Below are 8,678 nucleotides of genomic sequence, written 5' to 3' on the forward strand. Positions count from 1 at the left end.
AGATAGAAAACACATTATTTTCTTTGTTGATCTTTATTCTTTATATCAAATTGTCTAAACATATTTGTTTTTGCCCTACTTGTTAGCAGCTTCGTCATTGAAATTGCGTCATATTACTAGACTAAGACTTCATCTCTAGTCTCTACCCAGTTTAGGATAGAAAATAACCTCGGATAACTATAAAAATGTATAAAGAAAAATCATTTTAAGTGAATAATAATCTCCTCGAAAGATAGTAAAAAGAAAAAAAACTAATTTAATATCACTACTACTAAACAGATTGTAACAACGTCCAGAATGAAACATATGAGCTACTAACTTTCTACTATTAATCTTACCAAAGTGAAACATCAAAAAAAAAAAAATGGACATTTTTAAACTGTGTAATATTGCAGAATTGTCTCAATGTCAAGTCCCTTGAGCTTCACCATTGATTCCACATGCCCCTTAAGTGTATGGAGCTCCCTTAGCCTAGCAACTTCAGCGTGACGTTTGGTCTACTCAGCTAATTCATTATAGCTTTTGTTGTCATACATCTGTGAGGAGTGAAGTCCATGCAATGTGTGTTGAGCCAATGCCCATTTTGCCTCTCTTTCTTCCCTACCATAATCCTTCTTGCTTGTGAAAGCAACCTTGTTTTCAATCATATTATTCCAGGCCCTGCCACTCAAAATGTATCTGATTGCGAATTTTAGAAAATTCAGAGGTAAGTAGAAAATAATACTGTAAAGCCAAATAACACCAGCCCAACCCCAACCAATACCATGAATCCTACCAAATCCCCAGTTTGCGTATAATGCAATTAGGGTGGGAACCAGCTGTGCAAAAGCAAAAACGGCTAGCAGAAGTAGACCAGGTCATTCTACGTAAGACCAACTCCTTGACCTAGTTACGAAAATGAGTGCCTGACTAACGATGCTGACTTGAAGATACGGTGCAGAATTGAGCTCGTGTATATTGTCTCTAATCGATCTTACACCAAACGTGTCACAGAAGAAATTTGACTGGAGAGCAGCCCAAAAGAAGATAACAATCATCACGGCTAGGTATGTGCCAAGAACTATGCAAGTGGCAAATATTTCTCTCAGTTTCCATGAGTCAAGCATGGGTAACGGCTTCACCTTGTCTTTAGATATGGTCATGATGGTTCCATCATTGAGAATGGCAATGATAAGAACCATGAAAGGTGAGAAATCAAACTTCCAGATTAGTGCAATGATGAGCATGAAGCCTAGCAAGATTCGGATGGTTATAGTCACAACATAAATGGTATAATTCTTCATCCTTTGGATTATGGCTCGACTGGTCAAAACGGCACTCACTATCACACTTAATCCTGGCTCCGTGAGAACTATGTCTGATGCACTACGGGCAGCATCAGTAGCACAAGCCACAGCTATGCCTATATCTGCTTTCTTCAGAGTAGGGGCGTCATTCACACCGTCTCCTGTCATACCACAAATGTGGTTTCTTTCTTGGAGCTTCCTCATAATCTCATATTTGTGCTCTGGAAAGACACCGGCAAAGCCATCAGCCATCTCAATGAGTTCATCCACAGGGAGGTTAGCACTAGTATTTTCATCCTAGTGCATCCCCAGGAGGGAGGAAGAAGGATACATGTTTGTTCCCATGCCAAGTCTACGACCAGTCTCCTTTGCTATGGCAAGCTGATTGCCCGTTATCATTTTTACGTTGACACCAAGGAAAAGGGAACGCATAATTGTCTCTGCGCTATCATGCCTTGGAGGGTCAAAAAGAGGCAAGAGGCCTACAAAGACCCAAGGCACTCCTGGACTTTCCTTTGTCTTCTCTGGTACGTCTGTAGAGCCACTACAAGAGACCGAAGACCACGATCAGCAAACTTGTCAATGATGGAGTGAACTTTCCTTTTTACATCCTCATTTAGGCCACAAAGATCAACAATTTTTCCTGGTGCACCTTTGCTAACCCTATGCCAATTGCCATCGAAATCTATGTAAGTAATAGCTGTGCGCTTGTCAACAGGGTTAAAAGGCAGGAAGTGCACTTCTTGAATCCCAGCTCTAGCTTCCTTGGGATCTGCCATCATTCCGACGATGCAAGCATCAATAGCATCCTGGTTTTCAACTCTTAAAGCTCTGGCGCCAAGAAGAATAACGGTATCTTGATCCATATCCTTTGCAAAGACCTCGACTAAGTTTTTGTCTACTTTAAGCTTTTTTAATGCAAAAGTTCCTGTCTTGTCACTACAAAGGACATCCATTCCAGCCATCTCTTCTATAGCAGTCATGCTCTTGGTGATGGAACCTTGTTGTGACAATTTGTGGGATCCAATTTCCATAGTGAGTGATAATACAGTAAGCATGGCTATTGGAATCCCTCCAATGAGAAGAACAAGGATATTATCAGTTCCATCTCTATAGTTTCTGTGCTGAATTGGGTACATGACGAGTATTTATATGATGATTCCAACTAGAATAAAGCATATGTAGAAGTTGCCGATGGATGTCAAGACCTTCTGGAAGTGGCCAACATTATTAGTAGTATGAACAAGATGAGTAGCTTTTTCGAAGTAGGTGTTTATTCTGGTTGCAATGACAAGAGCGTCAATTTCACCTTGTTTACATGTGGAACCAGAGAAGATTCCGTCGCCTAGGTGCTTTGTGACGGGTAATGACTCACCTGTGAGAGAAGATTGATCAATCTTGAGGGGATCTCCATGAAGGAAACAAGCATCAGCTGGTATGATATTTCCCAACTTGATACTTACTACATCCCCTGGTACTAGGAGTGCTTCATCCATTTCGTTCCAGCTACCATCTCTTAATACCTTTGTCTTGGGAGCAAGGCCTGCCATGAGGGCTGTTGCAGCATTGCCTGCATTGTTTTCTTCGATGAAGCTGACGGTGGAGTTGATGAGAAGCAAGATGACAATTCCAAGGAAATCTGGCCAATCTAGAGTCCTATTCTCTCCATTTGACAGAACAATTGCAATGATAGCAGCAATTTCCATGACCCATGACAAGGGGTTCCACATGAAACCCAAGATTTTTAACATCTTGTTCTCCTTTTTCTCCTCAAGTTTATTTGGGCCGAAGTATTGAAGCCTTGTATGTGCATCATCAGATGTCAATCCCTTCTTGGAGCTTAGCAATATCCTAAATACATCATCCACTAGTACCGTCTCGAGATCGACCTTCTTCTTGTTGATATCAAACAAACTCACCATGTTTACTCTCTTTCTTTCTTCCTACACACTCATAGAGAATTGAGTTAAATTGTTGAGACGATCAATGATGGACATGTATATATAATATTTCTATTATTCCGTGACCATATAGCTATAGGAAACACAATTTGAATAGGTCTCGGATTGTCCAAACTAATCGTGTAATTAAGGAAAAGGAGAGTCCTACAAGGAAAAGGATTAGGATTTTATTGATGGTTTGGGTTTAGGAAAAAAAACATAATGCCCTAAGTAAAATATTATAAGGAAAGAAAAAATGTTTTATGCCTTAAATCTTAAATCTATGTCACCGCTTCAACCTCAACAGAAACTTTGAAATTGCCCACAACACTGCTGTAAATTCCTCCCCCCATATCCCATTCTCATGGCCTGAAGGTTCCACCTCTGCAAATTCTTCGTTTTATTTAATACTCCTTCGCACTATCCAACCAACTCTCGAGGTCCTGTCTTCGTAAATTAAGTTAATATATACACATCAAGCACACACTTCCAAGCTGCTGTTTATGTTTATAGTACAAAATTGAACTTCAGACGACTAGTATTAATGTAAAAAATCGTCAACAAATAATTGAAGGTGGTTGAACATTGACAGAAGGAACTTGGTTGTTGCTTTTTTGTTCTTATTTATAACCATGGTGTTCAGTCCAACTTGCATACACCTTAAGTAATTCCCAGATACAGGTATTGAGTTACTCTATCTATTAAGGCTTAGATGGATTAGAAGAAATCACCTACTGTTTTTACCTCTACCTGACATTCGAACCTGAGAACTTTCCTGATTCTGCGTCTAACTTGGGTGTTAGATTCTTTATGTATCTCTTTGTGCACCCAGCAAGCTGCTTCCTGTCAAAAGAAGTTGCTCCGGAAGCCTGAAAAGTGACTACAATATTTAACAACCTTGACTGCTTGGTCATCAAACACCTTTGTCTTCATCTCCACCTTCAGCAGATGGATTCTCCCTGATATTTACATCATTCACACTCCATTCTCATGTTCTGATCATCACCGGAGAGAAAATCCCGCTAAACCTACATGTTAGCATATAATTTTTCTCAGTTTCTCTTAGCTGAATGTCACGGTCGCTAAGAGATAAAAGAGATTTTCAACGTGATGCAACCAACTACGAAGGAAACCAATGTTTGTCCTCCTGAGGCGACTGGTGCTCCCTACCTTACAAATTATCAGATCGATCCCACAATTCATCTCTTTATTCCTGAAGAAACAGCATCACTAGCTAGAGAAACTGGTTCGTCCGATGGCATATTGAGAAGAAGGGCTAGTTTCTTTCAGAATTCACTGATAGGATTTGTGTCTGCACTCCATGAAGAAGGAAGTGGCCCGGATAATTCTTCAACATAAATTAGTAATTGTCACGACCCGACCTAGGGCCTAGTCGTAACACGGCGATTGAAACCCCTAAGGGCTCCAACCAAGCCTCTTGTACATATCATAAACATACATAAGGTAAAGCAAAAGCGGAAACCTCATAAGAGAGTGTAAACTATGAATAGAAATTTAATAATGTCACATGATAACATAAACTCGAAATATTTGTCCAACTAGATGCCTCTACTCATGAATATGGGCGGGGGTTAAGACATGGCCCTAGCTCACCCTCAACATGAAACATAGCAAAAGTCTTTGAAAACAAAAACTAACATGATAAATAGTCCCCGATAAATGAGGACTCACCACAACCACCGCTAGATGGAAAAGTTTAACTAGCCACGTAGATGAGTATGATCTTCAACCTCAACCCCTACATTAAGAGACAATGTAGGCAAAAAGTATGCATTAGTACATTGGAATGTACTAAGTATGAGGGCGTGACATACAATGTAAATCATGGAATGCAATGGTCAAGTAAATCACATGATAAGATGAGGTAAGTAAAGTCATTGAAAAAAAATCATTTTGACCAAAGCTTTTAAAAAGCATAATTATAAATCATAGCATATATAAGAGATCATACATATGTGGGATAGGAGTCATAACCGACAATAAGACCATGCGAGTTATAACATGGAATCTCGTTGTCTCCCCATACAACAAAGAAAAAGGAGAATCTACTTGCCAAGGTAGACTCTACCCCGCTAGGCGGGTCATACATACGCTATATGTGGATCTAATAGTTAGGTCATGAAGGCAACCTATGGTGGCACGTAGTTTATGGGACATGAGGCTACGACTAAGGCTTTTGGTAGGGCCCCCACCTCAAGTTCACTCGGTGCTAAGTCAAATCCCACGGAATACATACATAGCATAGAAATCATAATTACATATATCATAGTCATGATCATAGGTTTGAAATCATAGAGTAGCTCATTTTCATAACATTCTTGTAATGTGAGAATTTTCCTTTCATCACTATAATCATATTTGCATAATTCATATCGTTGGGCCTTAGGTCACCACATAGGGCCCTAAGTCACCTTTTAGGTCTGAGGTCACCAAATAGGGCCCTAAATCACCTTACTTCATAACTTGCATGAAATTCATACCTTGAACTTAGAGTAGAACTCAATTGCATAATCAATTGACTTTGAAAATCATGTAATTGACTTGAAAACATGCATGATCATAAAATTTATATCAACCCATACATAATTCATACAGACAATATCCCTTGGAAGTATAATTCAAATACTCATAATTTACATCATGAACCCTAGAGATCAAAATAGGAGAATTCATGGAAAAACTCTTCAACTTAATGCAATAAACCATTAATTTATATCAAAATAGACTCATGATCATACTTTGAATCATAATTAATGCAATAGGAATAGAGATCATAAAATCCATAAAATACCATACTTTAATTTTATAGAAAACCTTGAGAAATTGATTGGGCTTCATGGATGAAAAAATTCATGAATTAATACCCACATACCTTAAGTGAGAAAATCAAATAATTTGGAAGAACTTGAGAGTTTTGATGGAGAGCTTGAGTGAATTTACTTGAAGTTTTCAATGGAGCCCTTGAGAGTCTTTTGTAAAGAGAAAAATAATTGATTAGGTGAATTGTAGAAGAATGAATAGAGTTGGAGGTTTAGGTCAATTTATAGAGTTGGATTAGGTCCTAAAAACGTCTAGGTTCATTAGCTAACAATTTGGGAAAAGTTTGAAATGCCCTTACTAAAACTCAAATTGGCCAGAAAACCCTTGCTAGGTCCGCGATGTGGACTTGGTGCGGACCTTTCTGTTTGCGCAGTTTCTTCAAAAAATCTATCTTTCGATCTACGGGTCCTAAAAATCCACTGAGACCATGAGCGGCCTATTCCCAAGGAATATTTAAGGCACTTGCGAGCATTTTAAGGGATGTTACAGTAATTCAAGACTTCCAGGCAGTATAACCATTGGTTGTCTAGAGAAAGCTGATATGCATAGAAGTTTTGTGCTTTTGCTCGATTTCATTCAAGAGCTACCTGATATCGGTGCTAAGAAATTTGGCATCTCTCGCGCAATAGTTATAACTGAAGATGGAGCACTAATTGAAGACATAGCAGTGATAGGATATGGAGATCATCTAGTTCTTTCTACTTCAAAAAATTAAACACAACTCAATCGTACATATTTCAGAAATGAATCAGATTGATCTATAAATTTTGTACTAATCATTTTCGATAGTAGAAGATACATCACTAACAAGGCAATGTAATTACCGCATAGAGAAATTTTAGTGATTGAAAAGTAATTGGAAGAAAATGTATAAACTTTTACACATAACAAAATTTCCTCCTCAATAATATAGAACTAGTTTACACTAAATATCTTGATATTTGAAGGATCATAATGTTTATGCTCTCTCGTCTAAATTTGTTTGGGGATATTGAAAAATGAAAATGGGAGAACGGAGACGCCCTGGAAGTAGGAGAGGCACAGCTGAAGAAACTAGTTTTTTCTAATCATCCAACAAGCTTGATGGGGAATTGACATTTCCATCTGGGATTGACCTTTTATATAATATTCATGTACCCACTTAATCCATAAACTGTCCTTTTTGTTGGCTAAATCCCAATGTGATTTAGCTATTGCAGCTCTATTCCATACTTTCATATTGGTTAAATTTAAGCCTACTCCGGCCTTGGGAAAACATACCCTTTCCCATCTAACAAGTGCCTTCTTAGTAATCACATTTTGGCCCGACCATAAGTAGCTTCGATAGTAGGATTCAAGTAAATGTAACACATTCGCTGGTATAGTAAAAATGTGTGCCCAGTAAGCTTGTATACCGAAGATCACTACTAGACAGGGCTATGAGTTCTATTTTCTAGTCACTCGTGATATGAGGCATGGTCCAAGAAAGAGAGCCCTACTCAAGGTACTTTCTCTACCAACGAGATATCTTGCAAAGTCAACATCAATAAAACCTACTAGATCGAATGAATCCCCAAAAACATACCCCAAGAACCAAATCTATCTAAGATTCTTTTGACAGCTATCATATGGGACTTTTTGGGATACGATTGAAATCTAGCACGTAGTCCTACATTGTATACTACAAGAAAGTTAAAAAGAGAGGTACACATGCACCGTCCAAGAATAAAACGCATATTTTATGCGTTATTGTCTCCTTTAGCAACTTTTGACAAGAAAATGCATATTTTACACGAAAACACATATTTTACACGTTTTCAGTTTCCTATAAATAGAGGGTCTCTTGCCCTCATTTAAATAATCTCATAAATCCAAAAGACTAAGAACACAAAGAAAGTTATACACCAAGATGAATATTGTAGTCTTGAATGTCCTCTTTAGTGATTTATTCCTTTTACAAGAGAGAAGTATTTATTGTTGTTTTCTCCATGTATTTAAGAGCAGTGTACTCCATATTATCATAGTAAAATTCTTCTACCTGTGGTTTTTTTCCTCTATCTGTTTGAGGGTTTTCACATAAAAAAATTTTGTCCAATTTATTTTTATTATTTATTATCATATCAAACTTTAGTTGTGGTGCTTCCTCCCCCTAACAGTAGTATCAGAGCCCTTGGTTATTCTGTCTGTTTTACGCAAAGGTATATATGTGAATAGTATTTTTTTGTGAATCATACAATTTGATGAAAAGTACTATTCACATGAATAGTAAATTTTGGTGATGGTATAGTTTGTCACGATTGTTCGCAAAAATATTCAGAAATAATCTAGAAGGGTGTGAAGCAAACAACAATGTCAAGTACAATAAAATTTGATGTTGAGAAATTCAATTGGACTAATTTCTCATTGTGGAAATTAAAATAAGAGCGATATTGAAAAAAGACAATTGCTTAGTTGCAATTAAAAGTAGACCCATAGACTTTACTAATGACAGCAAGTAGAACAACACAGACAGCAACGCAGTTGCTTATCTACACTTGACACTAGCTGATCAAGTGTTGTCTAGTATGGCTGAAAAATAGATGGCAAAGAAAATATGGGATATTCTTACAGGATTGTACGAGGCCAAGTCTTT

At 37.7% G+C, this 8,678-nt stretch overlaps 1 pseudogene; it reads right to left on the reverse strand.

Moving 5' to 3' along the window:
- Positions 1-281: 281 nt before the first annotated feature.
- Positions 282-4,562, reverse strand: LOC129882386 (plasma membrane ATPase 4-like; annotated as a pseudogene).
- Between the last annotated feature and the right edge of the window lie 4,116 nt (positions 4,563-8,678).

The sequence above is a fragment of the Solanum dulcamara genome, chromosome 3 (assembly GCF_947179165.1).
Source record: "Solanum dulcamara chromosome 3, daSolDulc1.2, whole genome shotgun sequence".
NCBI lineage: Eukaryota > Viridiplantae > Streptophyta > Magnoliopsida > Solanales > Solanaceae > Solanum > Solanum dulcamara.